This window comes from Periplaneta americana, chromosome 15 (genome assembly GCF_040183065.1).
Source record: "Periplaneta americana isolate PAMFEO1 chromosome 15, P.americana_PAMFEO1_priV1, whole genome shotgun sequence".
NCBI classification, from domain to species: Eukaryota; Metazoa; Arthropoda; class Insecta; order Blattodea; family Blattidae; genus Periplaneta; species Periplaneta americana.
Genome location: NC_091131.1, coordinates 160431435 through 160453824, shown reverse-complemented (window position 1 = coordinate 160453824; position 22390 = coordinate 160431435). Strand labels below are relative to the sequence as shown.

Below are 22390 nucleotides of genomic sequence, written 5' to 3'. Positions count from 1 at the left end.
TTATTGACAAAAACAAACACCACAGACAAGTAATAAATGTTGAAAGCTTGCAGAAGTTTCTTCTTCGGTCAATGTGTACGCTGAATGCTCTATTGCCAATGAGAATCGAAGCAAATTAAAAACTTTCACGTATCTAGGATAAGATGAAACAGGAAAAAGTTGCCTCCTTTCTGCTATCCTTTCGAAGCATGAAGCCGTAGTCCCTAGTTCATAATTTTGCGGACCCCACAGCAAATACAGGTAACAGACGAAAACAGTGGCGTGTGCTATTCTTCTGTAAGTGCCGGATAGAAAAGTATTTTGCTAATCTTGAACGCAAAATAAAACATATTAATATTTCTTCCGGTGTTTGAAACTGAAGTCATGTCTTTGTGACATGACTCAAAAGTGACACTGAATACGACTCCTGTGACGTGAAGTTGACTTCATGCTCCATTTTCAAAATTTTTATTATACTTATGAAAGAAATAGTAAAAGTAAGTATTTATAGAAGGGAAATGCTAAATGGAGAGCATTAGAAACGATTTTCGATTAGTTAATAATGTAGAAATAAAACCTACACCAAAGTAAATGCAGATAGAACGATAATTTTATTTTTTTTTTTATTATCAGATCCTGGAATACGTAACTTCATTTAGCTTAGCTCATGTTTATCTTTGTACGAGTATATCTGGTCGCCACACGGATTGTCCCTAATTAATCCCTTTTAATCTTAGGAGAAAGACCTCATCCTGATCTCGTCCCTATGTTGACGAACCAGGGAAATATGAAGAACACCCCTGTCCCTAAACAGGAATGACCAGTACCTACGGTATGTGTTTAGAAAACTGTAAAGTAACGGACAGCTACGTATGTGACTACAGGGCTAGCGTGCTGGCCTTATATCCAGGCGGCCCTGGTTCAATCCCAGGTCAGGTCTGAGTGGAATTTGTGTGGGACAAAACAGATGGCTAAAATACAAGTTAGACATTTTTGATAGGGAACCATGGAAAGTAAATATGTGATGGTTGTACGGAATAAAGTATTAAATATTCTTAAGTCCTTTATTCTGTGTGTGCTCGATTCAAAAAGTACTTAGGACATTTGGTAACGCTCTATAAATCCAGTCAGGAGTCTTATTTGACTTTAACCGTTTTACCAGATTGTAGAGAATTGTTTCCGCTTTCAGAATATACAAAAATCTCATTTCCATAAAGAATTGACTTAAGACAATTTTTCCTCCCGGCCACAGAATTAATCTGAAAACTAAGGTAATCATGAAAAAAAAAGTATTTATAAAACTGCGGCAGAAAAAAGAGTTTATAATTGAAAGGAATCCGAATTGTAGAAGGGTAGTTTTAGGTTTTTTTCTTTCGGTGCACACACGTTTCCCTCTTTCACTCCACCTACACTCTTCACCTCCCCCTCATTTAGTCTAACATAATAACTTACAAATTACTTTTAAGGAACCCGGAGGTTCATTGTCGCCCTCACATAAGCCCGCTATTGGTTCCTATCCTGAGTAAGACTAATTCTGTCTCTATTATCATATCCCACCTACCTCAAATTCATTTTACATTATCCTCCCATCTATATCTCGGCCTCCCCAAAGGTCTTTTTCCCTTCGCCCTTCCCACTAAAACTCATATGTATTTCTGGATTCGCCCATACGTGCTACATGCCCTGCCCGTCTCAAAAGTATAAATTTAATATTCCTAATTATGACAGGTGAGGAATGCTATGCGTGGAGTTCTACGTTTTGAAACTTTCTCCATTATCCTGTAACTTCATCCCTATTAGCCCCAAAATTTTCCTAAGAATCTGATTCTCGAACACCCTTAGCCTCTGTTTCTCTCTGAGTGAAAATCCACATTTCACAACCATACAGAACAATCGGTAATATAATTGAGTTATAAATTCTTACTTTCAGCTTTTTTTGACAGCAGACTGGATGACAAAAGCTTCTCAACCGAATAATAACAGGCATTTCCCATATTTATTCTCCGTTGAATTTTCTCCAGCGTGTCATTTATATTTTTTACTGTAGCTCCAAGTTTCCAATTCACTGCGGGCTAAAGCAAGGAGATGCACTATCACCTTTACTTTCAAACTTCTTTAGAATATGCCATTAGGAAAGTCCAGGATAACAGAGAGGGTTTGGAATTGAACTGGTTACATCAGCTGCTTGTCTATTCAGATAACGTCAATATGTTAAGAGAAAATTCACAAAGGAATAGGGAAAATACGGGAATTTTACTTGAAGCAAGTAAAGCGATAGGTTTGGAAGTAAATCCCTAAAAGACTAAGTATATGATTATGTCTTGTAAACAGAATATTGTACGAAATGGAAACATAAAAATTGGAGATTTAACCTTCGAAGATGTTGAAGAACTCAAATATCTACGAGCAACAGTTACAAATATAAATTATACTCCGGAAGAAATTAAACGCAGAATAGATATGGGAAATGCGTGTTATTATTCGGTTGAGAAGCTTTTGTCATCTAGTCTGCTGTCAAAAAATCTGAAACTTGGAATTTATAAAACAGTTATATTACCGGTTGTTTTTTATGGTTGTGAAACTTGGACTCTCACTTTGAGAGAGGAACAGAGATTAAGGGTGTTTGAGAATAAGGTTCTTAGAAAAATATTTGGGACTAAGAGGGATGAAGTTACAGGAGAATGGAGAAAGTTACACAACACAGAACTGCACGCATTGTATTCTTCACATGACATAATCAATAATATTAAATCCAGACGTGTGAGATGGGCAGAGGATGTAGCACGTATGGGCGAATCCAGAAATGCATATAGAGTGTTAGTTGAGAGGCCGGAGGGAAAAAGACCTTTGGGGAGGCCGAGATATAGATGGGAGGATAATATTAAAATGGATTTGAGGGAGGTGGAATATGATGATAGAGACTGGATTAATCTTGCACAGGATAGGGACCGATGGCGGGCTTATGTGAGGGCGGCAATGAACCTGCGGGATCCTTAAAAGCCATTTGTAAGTAAGTAAGTAAGTAAGTAAGTAAGTAAGTAAGTAAGTAAGTACTGTTGCTCCAAGATATTTGAACTTTTCCATCTTTTCGATGGATAAATTTCCAATTTTTTTATTTCTATTTCGTACTATGTTCTGGTCACGAGACATAATCATATACTTGTCTTTTCGTGTTTTACTTCCAAATTTACAGTATCTCTTTACTTGCTTCAAAATTTTCGTGTTTTCCTAATAGCTTGTGCATTTTCTTCCAACATATTCATGTCATCCGTATAGACTAATTTTCTTTAATCTGTGATCTGTAATGGAAAAATACAGCTGGTGTGAAATCTGAGGATAGTACGGTTTTCGACGTTGTTATAGCTTCTAAGAGGGCTCGTCAATAGATGATGGGATCTTACTCTCAGGCCCCAGGAAAGATGGCCTTCATGTCAGCGTGCAATAGGGATATCTTATGCGAAGCTTTACCGTCAGATGGCAGGAGCGTTCCATGCGGCACAACATGTTGTAGGGCTATATTATGTAATATACTACAGGTTCTCCCGCTTGTTGGTTTTCTATGCGTGTCAAAAGTACAGGGACATCATTTTATTTTTACTTCAATTTTTATTGTATCTGAGTTTTTGAATGTACTTCACTCCCACCCCTTCTACTAATGAAGTTCAACCGTCTTCCACACAGATCCAAGACCGCATATACAGTCATAGTAGTCTTACCGTCACAGTACGTTCCAAAAATATGTTCGCGTTTTCCAATGACGAAAGAGCTTTCAATATTGCATCATTTTCGCACAGGTACTGTCGTCCATTTGCCTACGTCGCATTCCGGTTTTCCCCACCAGCTTCTATTCGCCTCTCTGTAAAGGCTAGTGGCTGGGCTGTCTTAGCTCTTTTCTGAGAACATTAATTTCTGTTAGGAATTGGACATCTACGTAATATTATACCCATACAACTGTTTAAAATAACTTAAATAAAAGGGCCTCGTTAAGTAATTAACTGTCACGTGATTTCCCTCCTTTCTACGATCCTGCGACATAACCACTTGGACGGACAGTAGATAGCATGTCTGAGTAATTTTATCTCTTCGGATCGAGCAGAAGTGAAGATTGAATTTACAGTACGTAAGGTACTCTTTTACAGAGTACGTACAGAATTATTTCAACATGAGTTACTAGTACGAAGGACTAAACTGGTAATTGGAATTACATACATTAGAACTGAAGCCTGTATCGAAATGAACCGCCACCATTTTCAAAAATGTGTTTAAATATCCATATTATGAGTATTTTTCAATTTAACTTCATTCTCTATAGTGTACGCTAATGTGCTATAGACACTATAATATACACTGCATAATGAATGCGTCCGTATGGACAGCTCAGTTCGTGAGTAAAAACACTCGTTGTTAATACTGTACTGTATTCTGATTAAACAAAAACCTAATGAAAATTATCAAACTCAAAAGCGTGATATTTCGTAGTTTACGTAAATGGATGAATTACTTTTGTTCCCTCCTATACCTAGTAAAGTGATTTGTTTGTATATTACGCCATCGAACTCCAGTCGTGGAAGGGGATAGCAACCGTTGATTCAAAGGTATAGCCAGGTTAATATCAGAAATGTTAGTAAAAATAAAATGATGTCCCTGTGTATTCATAATTATTTTGTATAGCCTGGTATGATTTAATATAATTCAGTGTTTTCTTACCTCATAATTTAATTTCATTTAATTTACAATAAATCACAGCTTAAACTTGTGTCTTAATACTGAACTATTTCCCTTAAGAGATGGATGGGGAAGTCTGCAATATGCAGAATATAGATACGAGTAAATTGAATGTTCATGAACCTAAACGAGAACTTTGAGAACGAGGTGCACGAATAAAATGAATAAATAAAATAGGAATTTTGTCGAAGGTGATAATTATTATTGTAAGTGCCATACGCTAAAAACAGGATATGCAGCCACCAATGTGTTTTTCAATGCAATGTTTGATATGATGAAATATAATCGCACGATTATTCCTGTGTTTTGTGGTTAAGGACATGCAGTTTTGAATACTATGCAGGATGATTTTGAAAATTTGAAGTAAAAACATGGTTTTAATAATTAGTCTACAGCACATTAAAAAGATTATTCACGAAATGGATTTCAACTATGAATCGTCCTGGACAATAAACATCCCAACTAATCGAGAGTTTACTGCAGGCGTAAACTTCGGAGACTCCTAGAAGTATTAAGTAATTATAATCTAAACTAACATAGTTTTCTGTCGAGGTTCCATATGTTTTTATTAGCTTTTCTTTCCTCTCTTCCAAAATGAAATTGTAGCCAGCAATTTCTTACTTGAAATAGTTCTTTTTGTTTATTAGTTAGCATTTTTAGGCGTAATTTCCTTAGTTAAATTTTTTTAAGGTTTAAAGCCTATATTCAAAATATTTCGGGACCTGAATGAAGACAAAAGGCTTTCCCTGGTTTTTACATATAGGAACACAACAAAAATTTGGCATTTTGAGTTGTTTTTAAGAGTATCTAATGTAGTAATAGTAATACACTAGGCAAATCCTCAATGCTTATATACCGGAAAACAAATGCACACGCAAAGCGCATCCCTCAAAGTACACGGGCGCTATCTGTTGGTACCAGTTCAGGATATCCCTATTGACCAATGCCATCTCGGCCATCCGTCGGACTTTGACAATCATCACATAATAGGGCGTCAAATGGGTCTATACAGCCTAAGTACAAGGATTTAGCCCTCATGAAATCAATCAATCAATAATAGCAGACAAATTTGTCGATATCGATATTAAGGGAAAAGTCATTTCCTATCTTGAATGTAGTATCCTAACAGGTGGGGATACTTTCCGCTCGTAGGCCTATATTCACGCAACCGACTTTAAAACAACCGCCATCTTTTTCTTACATTTACTGGTCCGTTAGGGAGGTCTGTCATTTATACTTATACGATTAATAAGTGCCGTACAGCTCTCTTATGTAATATGTAGGTGCATAACTTAATGCATAAATAACATGAGTCTTTGTTTTTCAAATGGGTAAGCTTGCACATTCATTTTCATGTTCTTTGCATAAACAACATCAGTCCTGAACTCAAGCAACAGATAAGAGACAGCAGAAGCTACCTATGTTTACGGCGCTGGCATCACTTCATTTGTTTCGTATTATAAGCTCTTCATATGCTGTCTTGGTTCCGTCTCAAAAAAGAAAGAACTATTCATTCTTTAATCTTACTTTTCAACATTCTTCAGAACTCCACCCCTAGCTATTAAGCTTCTCATTTTCAAAATTTGTACTCATATCACGCAATAGTTAACTCGTTCACAACACAATATCACACTCTCCATTTCTAAACATACAACATCATTCTGCCCTTTATCTTTCACCGTTTTTGCAACTCATCTCTAGAATCTGTACCACAGCATGTGAGAGATTGTCGGACATTATCAAGTTTCAGAAAAAAAAAAAAAAAAACCTAAAACTACCCTTCTACAATTCGGATTCCTTTCAATTATAAACTCTTTTTTCTGCCGCAGGTTTAAAAAATACTATTTTTTTCTTCATTACCTTAGTTTTCAGATTAATTCTGTGGCCGGGAGGAAAAAAGGTCTTAAGTCAATTTTTTATGCAAATGAGATTTTTATATATTCTGAAAGCGGAAACAATCTGCTAAAACGGCTAAAGTCAAATAAGACTCCTGACTGGATTTATAGAGCGTTACCAAATGTCCTAAGCACTTTTTGAATCGAATACACACAGAATAAAGGACTAAAGAATATTTAATACTTCATTCCTTACAAACCATCACATGTTTACTTTCCATGTCTAACTTGTATTTTAGCCATTTTATCACATACTGATGCCCTTTCCTTTTAAAACTTTAAGCACCAGGGTAAACAGTCCTGTAATTGTTTAAGACCCATTTTGCATTCCTAATAATTAACATTTCTAATTTATTTTGACATGAAAAATGTGTTATGCTTAATAGTCCCTTCTACTCAGTTTGGCTTCTAGTCTTAAAAGGGCTTAAGTGCGGCTATTTTTGGAAATAATCAAGAAAATTGTTAAATGAGCAGCATTACCTATTTTAGAAGAAATGTAAACAAATAATATCCAGGAAAAACCTCTTAATTAAAAAACTCTATAATTGACACCAATTTAAATCTTTCTACTGCTTTCCTCAAAAGTATAAAATTTTTACTGAAGACTTTTTCCTCCCGGCCACAGAATTTATCATTATAGTTTTCTATTATGGTTTTTATTTAAATTTATTTTTTTATAATTTTATTATTTTCCAGGTGTTGCATTCTTCCTCATGTTTTTCTGCTTAACTGTAGTTATATTCAGATATCAGTAATGGAAAAAATGTTGTATAAACAGATTTTATACACTCGTGGAAATTATAGCCTTTGGTTTCGCCCCGGGCTCTAAAATTTTACTGTTTTATAAGTTACTATAAATTGCTATTAATAGTAAAGATTCATAAATTGATTTTAAGTAACAATAACAACTATATTTAAATATTAATGTTGTGAGTACGAAGACGAGATGGACAAATATTTATCCAGCGTTTTGGTCTTACGGCAGACAAGTGCCGTTCCAAAATACTTCAGTCACAATGATAGGTTATGCAGAGAGAACCGTAAGTAATGTCATTAATTTCAGGGTGTTATTGTTTGAGATATTCCAAACAAAAAAGTTTAATACAATCTTGCTCGTTTTTGCTTTCTATTCGAGAGAAAAATTGTTTTATACGAAATAATCCATAGCGTCTTTTGGCAAAGCCATTGATTTAATTCCCAATATGCTCAGTCAATTTAAGGGAGCCCCTTGCTCTAGAATATGCCATTAGGAAAGTTCAGGATAACACAGAGGGTTTGGAATTGAACGGGTTACATCAGCTTCTTGTCTATGCGGATGACGTGAATATGTTAGGAGAAAATCCACAAACGATTAGGGAAAACACGGAAATTCTACTTGAAGAAAGTAAAGGGATAGGTTTGGAAGTAAATCCCGAATAGACTAAGTATATGATTATGTCTCGTGACCAGAATATTGTACGAAATAGAACTATAAAAATTGGAGACATCCTTCCAAGAGGTGGAAAAATTCACATATCTTGGAGCAGCAGTAACAAATATAAATGACACTCGGGAGGAAATTTAACACAGAATAAATATGGGAAATGCCTGCTATTATTCGGTTCAGAAGCTTTTGTCATCTAGTCTGCTGTCAAAAATCTGAAAGTTAGAATTTATAAAACAATTATACTACCGGTCGTTCTGTATGGTTGTGAAACTTGGACTCTCACTTTGAGACAGGAACAGAGATTAAGGGTGTTTGAGAACAAGGTTCTTAGAAAAATATCTGGGGCTAAGAGGGATGAAGTTACAGGAGAATGGAGAAAGTTACGTAACACAGGACTGCACGCATTGTATTCTTTACCTGACATAATCAGGAACATTAAATCGAGACGTTTGAGATGGGCAGGGTATGTAGCACGTATGGGCGAATCCAGAAATGCATATAGAGTGTTAGTTGGGAGGCCGGAGGGAAAAAAAAACCTTTGAGGAAACCGAGACGTAGATGGGAAGATAATATTAAAATGGATTTGAGGGAGGTGGGATATGATGGTAGAGACTGGATTAATCTTGCTCAGGATAGGGACCAATGGCGGGCTTATGTGAGGGCGGCAATGAACCTCCGGGTTCCTTAAAAGCCAGTGAGTGAGTAAGTAAGTAAGTAAGTATTATTATTATTATTATTATTATTATTATTATTACTAATACTATAAATCATTATTATTACTTCTTTCAAGAACCGGTAAAACATATGAAGATAGACTGTGTGAACACTTCGTAATGTGCGAAAATAAAGTGTGTACCAAAAATTAGTTTAATTTCAATTCCAAAATTTAAATTAGCAAGAATACCGCTGTAAGTTTGATTTGTTAAAGAAAACTGAAATGAGGAATAAAAATATATGCCTTTCCACCAATGGATTTTATTTCTTACGTAATACTGTGCGAAGGCTAGCTAAATTTACAGACTTAACTAAGCATTTAAGCAAATGAATATATTATGACAGTCACGAAAAAACTTTCCTTCCATAGGTGTGTGTCTTCAGGCATAAAAAGTAGTATTTGAATTACCGTACTATTAAATTAATTTAGGGTGCATTGAAGTTGGAATACTGGAATACTTACAGTTTGGTTCATCTCTGTGTGTTCTATTGTTCCAGACTAGTTGATAATATCGTCAGATCCACACTATCAATAGAATAGGCCAATAGATTATGAAAATTAACTAGACACTTTCTAACTTATTTGTCACAGAGCTATTTAACACATTGCTTATTTATTTCTGTCCACTGAACTAAAGCCCGTTATCACAATTTCCTTGCTTGTTTCTAAGTAACAGGAGATAGTTAATCCAGTAGTTGAACAGCTTGCACCAAACTGGACTTAGAATCGCATCGCAAGGTGTGATGTTGCTATTACTGATAATAGAGAGCTAACGAACGACGCAAACAGCGAGTTCACCCGCCAGGCGCCAGCCACAATCGAACTTCCTTCACAAATAATACTGGATAACGAAACTCAACCGATGTCCGTCTCGGAAACGAAATGTAACCTCCTTTGTTTACCTTTATTGTTAAATTCGACAATAATGATAAAATACTGGACTGCAAGCGATTTATGACTTACAGCAGGGATGAGACGATATTAGCTCTCAGTCACGGTAGAAGAGCTCGACCTTGATCACGAGCGCATAGCGCATCCACTACATAGCATCGTAACGTAGACAACAGGGATGTACAGTACATGCACATGCAGCGAATAAAGGCAGCAATTATTACTAAATTTCTGGCTATGTCAGGTCATGGTAAATTTGGAGCTTATTTTGAACGATTCAAAATTAAGACTGGAGAAGAATCGATGTGCTCGTGTGGAGATATTCAGTCGGTTGAACATCTACTGTTTGAATGTCCTATATTTTACATGCAAAGACAATACCTTACTGTCCATGCTCTAAACTGTAAAATAACCTATGAGCAACCAATATGCAATGTTTTTCAAAAGCACTGTTGCTACAAACGTTTCGTCAAATTCATACATCTTATATATTCAAGGTTATAATTTCATCTTTATCATCATGATAATCCAAAACATGTATTAGACTAGATGGTCTGTTAAGGTCTCACGTCAGTCCAACTCTTAGCAGGGCGACCAACAAATTTTCTTTCACGAGGAGCGTACTGCAGGATTTGTTTCGGTATCAGTGTTCTATCCATCCTTTTGAAATGATTAACATATTGTAATATTGATTCGACTTTGAGTTATTTCAGGATATCATTATTTCTTTCGTGGTTCCATTTTGTGCCTCATGAAGTCCATCTCGGCAGCGATTAAAACTGTCGGGCAAGAGTTCTTTTTTAACTGCGATTCGTGTATAACTCTAAATAAATGATGGTTTTAAAATTGTATTTATTATGCATTATGTTTTTATAAATTTGGTAAATTTATTTTGTATATCAAAGTCATGTGTAAGTGATAATGAATGTCCAAGGTATTTAATATTGTTCATCCTTTCCAGTTATCTGTTACTGACGTACATCTTGCTGTGTGTATATATATATATATATATATATATATATATATATATGTATCTGTGTGTGAGTGTATGTATGTATGTATGTATGTATGCATGTGTATATTTATAAATATATGTCTACATGTTGTTATATTATGTCTACAAATGTACATATTTTAGCGAAATGTCTTAATATGATCTACAAGTTCAACATGTCTATTCATGTTAAATTCTCTAGGTATTTCGATTATAATTTCAAGCCTTCAATCAAATTAATATTTATTCACCGTATGTATCTATATGTTATGTCTCTACATACGTAAGTATGCATGTATGTATGTATGTATGTATGTATGTATGTATGTATGTATGTATGTATGCATGTATGTATGTGTGTATGTGTGTATTCTATATGTTATGTCTCTACATACGTAAGTAAGCATGTATGTATGTATGTATGTATGCATGTATGTATGTATGTATGTATGTATGTATGTATGTATGTATGTATGTATGTATGTATGTATATTAGCTAAGTGTCATAATATTATCTATAAGTGCAACATGCTATTCATGTAAAATTCTCTATGTTTTTCGACTGTAATTTCAAGACATTAATCTAATTAATTTATATATGTTACACTCTTACAAGTGTATATTTATTGTATGGTAGTCTGTAAGTTTCAATTTGTTATGATTAGTTTAAAAATATAACCCTAATATACTATATGTAAAATAGGGTTTATAAATATGGAATAAATACTACTACTACTACTACTAATAGGGCTAATTACTAAGTTATTTAATATACATGTACATATATAAACAAATCGGAAAGGGAAGGGATTTTTAGGAACAAAAAGAGAAATAGGAAAAGTTAATTGTATGTAAACCATTTTCTTGTTAAAAGCAATTGTTTATTATGTAAATATTTCACTTCATTGGTTAGGAGAACCTAATAGGGTCTACCTGCTTGACGTGTGTGATCTCTAAGCACTTTTGAGTATTTGTTGAAAAAATAATAATGGCAATATTGATTGAAATAGAGTATATTGATTGTGTGATTGTGAAAATGTAGTTCTTACTTACCAGTCGTGATTATGTAATGAGTTTTCTTAGAGCGATTTGTGAGATGCACGTAACACGAAAAAATAAATTGATTAAATTAAGATATTGAGACCAATCGTAATTTTTGGGGTCAATCGTTTAAGGGGATATGCTTGACTTTTAAAACTTCCACAATTTCGGCCAAAATTTGTGAAATTTAAACTATGTAAACAGATCTATAATAATATCATCTGTACAAAATTTGGTGCAATTAGGTCTAATAGTTTTGAAATTATATTTTTAAGTATATTTTATATTGACGTTACTAAAAAAGCTCTTTACATCAAAGTTTTCAAAATGTTTAGTTCATATTTGCTCAAAATCCTGAAAATAGTTATTGGGATAAAAGTGAATTAGCATTTCGAGCTTAGTAATAGTATAAGTTAAAGTGCAATCAAAGATAAAATATTATTTCTAAATTAAAGAAACACGTGGTCTAATAAAAGTAAATATCCAGAAACAAGCAACAAATAAAACAACAACAATACATTTAAAATAAAGAAATAAAAGGAATCTAGATACAATCTACTGACCCAAATGTAAATTAATTTACCTTCGATGTCAATTCCGAAATGAATTTATTTCTCTCTTCTCCTGAATAATGCCTATATTTTTTCATGTTGCGTCTCATAATGCCGTTCTATGTTGCTTATTTTTTGCAAATGATATTTTTTTTTTACACAACAAACACTGGACTTCATCACCATGTTCGAAGCATAAATATTGTATCTTCCACTCTTCCTTGAAAGCTTTAAGCGCTTCCGTTCCGTCATGATGCGCTGTGTTCTAAGACCTGTACATCCTTTAACAATGTTTACAGGTAAAAGAGCTCCGCGCGCGTGCAGCGGGCATAAAAGAGCTCTCGCTCGCAATTATTAGTCACCATCGCAAGACTGACTTACAGTATAGAGTAATAACACTAATCTGCGATGAAATTCCTGCCTCCAAAGTTTTAATGTTTTTAGGGTATTTTTAGCATGCTGAAATCAAATTCAAAGCCAAGAAGTTCCGATCACGTACCATTTTTTTGTTATTTCAATTTTCTTATAATATATTACGACAATTTATAGCGTAATTATTTAAACTGTAATACTTTAACATATGTAGGTTTAGTATGTTAGGACATGAAAACAAAATGTATTCAACATATTTTTAAGCTGTTTATATTGAAAACCAAGGACACTGGATGTTTCTTAGCAGATAGGGATGCAAGCACATAAGGAAGTTCGGGCGAAATAACGTGCAGCCTTGTCATTATTTTTATTTGTGAAAGATAGAAATGTCAGCCACTCCTTGGTGAGAGACTGAACTCAACTCGTCTAGTTTCTCTCACATTTCATTAGTCTGCGTTTCATCTGGAAACGAAACGAAATCTGTTTGAAGCTTTATTGTGGAGTAGAATGTTGAAAGTTTTTAGTTCAGTAAGAAAGTATTTAATATGTTGCATCGAGGATGTCTAAATAATCCAGACCACTTTTGTTATGTAACTTATGTAGGATTTGCTAAGCAGAGGTGTATTATTACAGATTTTGTGAAAAAGTCATACCATGCCTATTTTGGAATCAAACTTGGAGACCAAAGTAAAGCTTGGGCACCACATAAAGTATGTAGAGTATGCACTGAAGAACTTCGTCATTTGATGAATTGAAGAAGACCGTTGCTATCTTTTGGAATACCTATGGTTTGGAGAGAGCAGTCGAACCACAGTAATGACTGCTACTTCTGTTCGTGTGATGTGAAGGGGTACGATTCTAAACATAAAAATCAAATTGTGTATTCAGTTGTTCGGTCAGTCATTTTACTTGTGCCTAATGTACCAATCCCTGTGTGACCAGAAAATCTTAAACAAACTTTGTACTGACAACGTGAAATAGGTTTTAAATACTTTTTCTCCAAAGATGATAATCTTGTATATTGCAGTAATGTGAAAGAATTTATGCTAAAACTTGGACTTCCAAACTATGACCTAAGTGAATGGAGACTGTTCATTGATGCTTCCAAGCGAAGTTTAAAGGATTTCCTCCTTCATAACGGAAACATTTTTGATTCAGTGCCCGTTGCCTATTCAGTGATCCTCAAAAAATCATACACAAATTTGCAACTGCTGTTATTGCGACTAGACTATAGGAACACAACTGGCAAGTTTGTGATGATTTCAAAGTTCTTACTATTCTGCTGGGTCAACAATCTGGTTTTACCAAATTTCCATGCATTCTTTGCATGTGGGATAGTAGGGCACGAGTTGATCTTTGGACTATGAAAGACTGGCCACCTCGACAAAATTTGGAAGTCGGTTGTAAGAATGTTGTGCCCCAAAGCCTTGTGAGTTCTTCTAAAGTTGTGCTGCCATATCTCCACATCAAGCTTGGCTTAATGAAACAGCTTATAAAAGCTTTAAATAAGGAAGGAGGCTGTTTTAAGTATATATGTGAAAAATTCCCACTACTATCTGAAGCAAATTGAAAGAAGATATATATTTCATGGTCCTGACATAAGAAAACAGCATTTAAAAACAGTATGGATGAAAAGGAGAAATCAGCATGGATGTTGTTTTGTGAAGTTGTTTTAAAATTTCTTGGCAACAAGGATCCTAACTACCGAAACATTGTGGCTAACATGCTTGAAGCATACAAGGAATTTGGTTGTAAGATGAGTATCAAAATTTTCTGTTTTCTCAGCTAGATTATTTCGCCGAAATTCTAGAATTTTTCAGGATCTGCAGGAGTTCGAAAGAAGGTACCAAGGACGCGGGAGCAACAGTATGCTTGGTGATTATTGTTGGATGTTAAAGCGTGAAATACCCGAAGAGAAACATAAAAGAAAGAGGAACAGGAGGACTTTCTGAACGAAGAAGTAAGTGGTGTAATATTTTGTGTGATATATTGTGTTAATTTATACATCCAATAGTGAAGTAAACAAGACAAAACAAAGCAAAAACACTCTAGCGACATGTATGAACAACCATACACATAAAATCAGCAAGTTGTGTCTTTTAAATATTGTTTTTGAATTTGAAATAAAAAAGTGAAATGAAAACGTTTGTGATGAAATTCACGTAATTACAAAATACATTTAAAGTGATTTTGCAAACAAACCTGACGTGATAGAAGCAAACGGATTGAAAATTCGGATTCAGCACATCGACATGATATAAAATCACATTACTTAGTTTAGGCAACAAACACAAAGTTGAAATTCGCAGGGTAGTGAATTAATATCATAAATTACACTTTACAAGATCTAACAAACCTACTTGCTTATACTAATTCACTGCAAAGGACGTCTTCTCGTCTATCGCTTGTACAGCTGTCAAAAGAAAAAGTGACCGCTCTCCTGAAACAAAGTTCCCTTCGGGTATCTTCGCTATAATTCGGAGACAGGCGATGTTACATGTTGTTGGACCATGTTGTCTGATATCTACAGTTATAATTGAAGTATCTTGAGTGTTGTTCGATAGCGTAATGGTAGCGTTCAGACCTCTTATTCATGAGGTCCTGCGTTCGACTATAACCTCGTTTTTTTATATTCTTTTTTGTTCTGTTTTTGAGAGAGACAAACTATACATAATGGCTCCTTTCTATTTTACGATTATTTTAGTAATTAACATCAGGTTCATTAATATATTATGCCATGACTTTATCATTATGATATTGTGGCTGCAAATGGAAAGAAAAAAGATTTTATTCTCAATAAAAATATTTTTCGTGGCATAAACAAAACAAATTTACTGGCGTCGGCCTTAAAACATTCAAACAATTAAGCGTTCAAAAAACAAAACAAAAAGCCACAATTCAATATTTAGTCTATCTTCCTCTTATCTCGATCATCCTGCAGTCGAGTGGGCATGGAATTGACTAGTCTTTGCAAATAGCGACTGTTCTTAGACACGATATTCCAGGCATTCTGAACATACATGCATAAGTGTTCTGTCCATGGGCAGGTCTTTCATTGCAAACCCAGCAATCTCCAATCTTTCCTATTTTCTGCCTTCCCCTTAGTCTCCGCATATGATCCACATATCCTAATGTCGTCTATTATTCTTTTCAACCAGAGACCCAACCAATTCCTTTTTATGTTTCTTATCAGTTTCAGCATTATTCTTTCTTCACTCACTTTTTCAAACACAATTTTATTTCTTATTCTGTCTCTCCACTTCACACGCACCGTTCTTCTCCACATCCACATTTCAAATGCTTCAATTCGTTTCTCTTTATTTCGTCGTAATGTCCATGTTCCTTCCCCATACAATGCCACACTCCACACAAAGCACTTCACCAGTCTCTTCCTTATTCTTTTTCCAGAGGTCCGCAGAAGATCCTTCTTCTTCTATTAAAAGCTTCCTTTGTTCATGTTTGCAGTTTTTCTTGGTAAGGATAGGTCTAAATGTGGTAACATCCCGTTGCTTTCCGCACACCTCTATCTCTTTCGCATATTATTCAATTCCAGGGGGCCCAAGCGTGGATATGATGAGAGTGGATTTGACTAATTGGGCCCTCCGGACTTCACCGAAAGTCACGGCAAGGGTTAAATATTAATTCTATCAGGATGTTTGACCCGATCAGAGACCGGGAAATCTCAATTAGCCTTTGCCCCCAGCATCCTGGACTAGCTTCTACGAATCATCAGAAAATCTTAGAGTGTGATTGGGCCAATTTTTCCGAACATGTTTCCACACTTTTGCCCTCGTAGCTCAGCGGACGAACGTCGGAATTTAGATGTCAACGTCTCAGGTTCAATTCCTCGTTACTCCTTTTCATTTTATTGTGGTTCAAGATAGTATAATGTAATAATACAAAAAGAAAAACTAATAGCAGTATTATGCAACTGGATTTTTCCAAACCTAATATTTTTTTATTTTTTTATTTTATTGGGTTATTTTACGACGCTGTATCAACATCTAGGTTATTTAGCATCTGAATGATATGAAGGTGATAATGCCGGTGAAATAAGTCCGGGGTCCAGCACCGAAAGTTACCCAGCATTTGCTCGTATTGGGTTGAGGAAAAACCTCGGAAAAAACTCAACCAGGTAACTTGCCCCAACCGGGATTCGAACCCGGGCCACCTGGTTTCACGGCCAGACGCGCTGACCGTTACTCCACAGGTGTGGACAACCTAATATTAAATTTATGTTATTTATATCACTAAAGAACGATTACAATATAAATAACTTGAATATTATTTATACAGTATCATTAAAGAACGATAACAGAATATAAATGATAAATATCGGTTTGTTTAATTAATATAAGATATTATATAATACGTATTTAATTATCTAAATAAAATAACCTATTTTACAAAGAAAGATGTTTATTTGTGTTATAATAATTACCTACATAAAATACAGATGATTTATATTGCGAAAGAACAATAACAACATAAATAACTTGAATATTATTTTATAATGCTAATGAAGGAAAACAGAATATAAATGATGACTTGAATATTATTTATATCACTAAAGAACGATAACAATATAAAAAACGTGAATATTATTCATATTGGAATTTCACAGATTTATTACAGTTGTATTTAAGAAATTGTAGAAGAATAGTAATTAGTAACAGTGTCCTATTTATTCTTCTTGGAGCCAAATTTGTAACTTTTAAAGTGTGGTTACTATGTTGAAGTGTATGTGTTGCAACGGATGCTTGATTTGTTATGTATGTGAGTCAGTTATGGAATGCTTGATGTCGTCGCAATGTCATAATTATAGTTTGATTGTGTTTGTGTGACTATTGTGTATTAATTTATGATTATGGTACGGAAAGCTGCATATTTGTGTTATAGAAGTGTTACGTATGTGTGTTGTTAATGTTTTTGTATGTTTCAAATTGATACCGTATATTTGTTTTGCAATCGCAATGCCTAATTTACGGATTGTTTATGTTTTGTTTACATCGCGTAAGCTAGTTTAATTTTCTTTTCTATTTATCTTTATGCTCATCTTTTTTTGTGTATGAAACTATAGTCCTAACATACATATGTAAAATAGGGCTAACCACCATTGGAGATACAATAATAATAATAATTGTTGTTCATATCGTTATAAAACGATAACAGAATACAAATGATGACTTGAATTTTATTCATATCTATAAAGAACGATAACAAAATATAAATAACGTGATATCCATAAATAACGATAACTGAATATAAATGATAATTTGAATAGCATTTAAATCGCTAAAGAACGATTAAAAAATAAAATGAAAACTTGAAGAAGGCCCGAACCCACAACCTTTGAATCATTAAACAAGCACTCTACCGCTGGCCTACGAGGCGCAGACATGGAACACTTTCATTGTTCCGGAACTGCTTGTACAAGCACATGCATCGTGTAACATCGCCGCGACCCGAAGTGGACTTTGAAAATATTCGCTGTTCACGAGTGCGGCCACTTTTTTTTTGACAGCTGTACATTATTAATGAGCAGACTGCGGCCTAGAGTAACCGATTTGCGAGACTGAAGTTTGGAACGCACGGAATATACATGATGTCATAACCCGTGGGGTGGGATGGCACTGTAAGAGTACAGTTGGTTTCGTAAGAAATTACATTATCGCCTTTCTAATTCTGCTTGGCGTGAGTCTTTGCAATCACCATATGTACTTGAGATCCTGTCAGTAAACAAGTACATTTTATTTATTTATTTGATTATTTATACATGCATATTTTTGTTAGTGTTAATTTCGCTGTTTTATAATTATAACTAGCTTATTGAGGAACATGTCGAAAATTAAGAGCACTAAGCGTTCCCTTCAGAACGAACTTATAGAGATGTTCGCAAAGTAATATTTTCTTATTAAAGGGAAAAAAAAAACACTGAATCTGTATGTATTTATTTACACTGCAAGTGGGCAAGCACCCGGTGGCAGTGGTATATACAATATTAACAATACACAGTTAAAATGATAAGCAATACACAATAAATTTACAATACACAATACAATTATACAATACACAATACAATGTTATACACAATACAATAAGAATACACAATACAATTTAACACAATAATAATAAAACATAAAATAAAACACCTAATTTTACAACACAACCTACATAATTATGTATAGGTCCTACATAAGTTTCAATAGTCTTTCACTTTACTCTCATCTCATTCCCTGTAGTGGCACTATGACGCATTTCACTGACACTTTAGCACACATTTCACTGACACTTTAGCACACATTTCACTGACACTATAGAACACATTTCATTGACGCTATATATTATCACTCATCGGAACTATTCACTGCACTGTAAAATCATAACTTCACTGACTCACCTCGCTTCACTGATACAACAGTTCAAATAAGTCAAATAATTGCATTCTTATGCCTACTTATAAACAGAACTACATTTAAACTAAAAATTCTAGTCTAAGGCCCTCTTACACGCTATTTTTAAATAATTTACAATTCAAACCAAGGAAGTAAACTCGTCAGGCTAGATAAATACATGTCACCTTAAAAATTAAATGTTGAATGTCACCTTAATTTTAATTTTCACTTTATACACAACTCTTTAAATTATTCTTGAATCTCCTTAAGGAAGGACAGCCCTCAAAGACCGCTGCAGGTAGGTCATTCCAATCATTTATAGTTCTATTTAAAAATGAGAATTTACCTACATCCGTTTTCTGTTTCCTACATTTGATATTAAAATCATGATCGTTCCTACCATAGTACGTTGGCTTTTCTAACCGAGCCGTTATGTCTACCCATGCTTTCTGACCTAGATGTGCTCTATACAATGATGTTATTCTAGTTTTCCTACGTCTGTTTTCCAAAGTTTCCCATTTAAGTTCTTTTATCGTATCGTTCCCATCTTCTCTTTTACCTTTAACAAATTTAGCTGCCCTATACTGGATTCTTTCTAAGGAATTTATCTGATATATTCTATAGGGATCCCAACACGTAGTTCCGTATTCCATTAACGGTCGCACTAATGTTAGATATGAATCTTGCAAATTATTAAAAAAGTGTTAGGACAGATAGAACTCGACTGTTTCAAAAGCAGTGTAATAGCAAAAGATACATCAAAAGTATTTAATTATACAGTCAAAATTGGTCTTCAACATCAAAACCAGACATAAAACATAAAAAAGGATATCATCAAGATTTGTGTATATGCTGGTACATGCCAATAGGCCTATCCCTTTCAACAATATTTCAAATAGTTTCTTGAAAAAAGCTGCGAATGTACCTTGCAATTCGGTGCATTGAATATTGTGAGGAAATGTATTTTATGTAAGTACTGTATATATTTTTTTTTTCTTTTCTGCTCACACTACAAATTATTATTTTATATTGTTAAAACTTGTATAGTACAGGGACATCATTTTATTTTTACTAACATTTTTAATATTAACCTGGCTATACCTTTAGAGAACCAGAAATACAGTTTTCTACCCCCCTTCCACGACTGTAGTTCGATGATACTGGCGTAAAACACAAACAAATCACTCTACTAAGTATGGGAGGGAAGAAAAGTAGTTTATCCATTTACGTAAACTAGGAAATATCGCGATTTTGAGTTCGATAATTTTCATTAGGTTTTTGTTTAATCAAAATACAGTACTGTATTAAGAATAAGTACTGTCTACAGCACATTAGAGTACAATATAGAGAAAGAAGTTAAATTGAACAATAATCATAATATGAATATTTAATTTAATTTAATAATTTATTTAATCTGACAGGATTAAGGCCATAAGGCCTTCTCTGCCATCCTACCAGATAGCACATATAAATACAAAAAAGAAATACAAACACTGATGAAAATGATACAAATTAAGTTAAAGCCCTATAGAGGGTCAACAGAGTCAAAAGTACATTATAGTGCTCTCATCGAGCTAATACAACGAAAAGAAAGAAAACAGAGATAGCAATGATGATATTGATAACTGACAATAATAATAATAATAATAATAATAATAATAATAATAATAATAATAATAATAGTAGCAATAATAATAATAATAATAATAATAATAATAATAAATACATTACATATTAATTTTCAATTTTACAACAGCATAGTTACAATATTTACTATATGTCATGGGTTAAGGTGAAGTTGCGCAACCTGACATGTGTTCAACAAACAATTCCACGAACTAGAATGTGATTTTTTAATTTAAATTTGAATTTTGATATTGTCCGACAGTCTCTGGCGTGGTCAGGGAGAGATAAAAACACTTTTGAAAATGGTGGCCGTTCATTTCGATACAGGCTTCAGTTCTTTTGTGGATATTATCGCACTATAGACTATTGTACCTAATTCCAATTATCAGTTTCGACCTTCGTACTAGTAACTCATGTTGAAATAATTCTGTACCTACTCTATAAAAGAGTACCTTATGTACTGTGAATTCAATCTTCACTTCTGCCCGACCCGCACAGATAAAATTACTCAGACATGCTATCTACTGTCCGTCCAAGTGGTTTTGTCGCAGGGTCGTAGAAAGGGGGAGAAATCACGTGACATTTAATTACTTAACGAGGCCCTTTAATTTAAGTTATTTTAAACAGTTGTGTAACATTACGTAAACGTCCAATTCCCAACAGAAATTAATGTTTTCAGAAAAGAGCTAAGACAGCCCAGCTTTTACAGAGGGGCGCAGCAGAAGCGGGTGGGGGAAATCGGGATACGACGTAGGTAAACGGACGACAGTACCTGTGCGAAAATATGATTCAATATTGAAAGCTCTTTCGTCACTGGAAAAGGCGAACATATTTCTGGAACGTACTGTACTCACTAACTCAGTGCTGTTTACTATATGCGGCCTTCATTCTGTGTGAAGGACAGTTGGAACTTCATTAGTAGAAGGTATGGGAGTGAAGTACATTCAGAAACTCAGGTACAATAAAAATTGAAATAAAAATAAAATGATGTCCCTGTATAATGTAAATTGAAACATGTAATGTACTCAATTATTTTTTGTACTATAAATGCACTGTATCCTATTATATTTGTAAACGTGAACATTTGTTTTGTCTACTACTATTTTATGTATACATGTGTAGGGAAGGAGTAACTGCACTCTTCATCTCCCATTCCCCTCGATCTACACAAGACAGTGGTCAGTGCGTTCGTAACTTAATGCACCGCAGTCTGCTCATGAGTGATTACTAGACTGCGGGCTTGGGATACCTTTACGGCGGCAATAGTTTGATGCACAACGAAGCTTAGACATGTGACGTCACTCTCGTAGGTACATTCTGTTAAGACCGCAAAATGACGTGTCAGCCGTCCCGTTGCGCGCTGTAGGAACCGAGCATAAGCCAGCAGAGTACTGTGCGCAGTCATAGTGAACAGTTGTCTGACGTTAGTGTTGAGGTTGTTTGTCACAGTGTTTACGTGTACAGTAGAGCGTCTTGTTTAGGCACAGTGAAAACGTAAACAAAGTGCAGGTAACGTGTGGGGAGGTCGAGCTGTACGATGAACACGAGGGATGCACAAGGTTTTAGTTGCAATTAATTATATTAATTAACATTATATTTTGCAAAAACACACAAAATAAAAGAACAAAAATTGCATAACATTATCATATACACATTTTAACAAACAAAGAATTGTAATGTTGAAATAATTCAACATAAATCAAATTTTGCTACTAAGTCTATATCATGTTGTTTGAAGCAGCATTTTTACAGTCATGAATTTCATTCTCTGTATGACTAA

The 22390-nt window shown here is 34.4% G+C and overlaps 1 protein-coding gene across 2 annotated transcripts in view; it reads right to left on the bottom strand.

Annotated features, from left to right (window-relative positions):
* The window catches only part of LOC138715488 (follicle-stimulating hormone receptor-like), a 778322-nt gene that overhangs the window by 390142 nt on the left and 365790 nt on the right, over positions 1 to 22390 (bottom strand). The window contains exon 1 of one of the 2 annotated variants that reach the window (XM_069848451.1): positions 9203 to 9342. The exons of the other annotated variant lie outside the window; for it this stretch is intronic. The gene's annotated coding sequence lies outside the window, so the exon portion shown is untranslated. Of the gene's footprint in view, positions 1 to 9202; positions 9343 to 22390 lie in introns of those variants that run through there. 2 annotated transcript variants of the gene reach the window in all.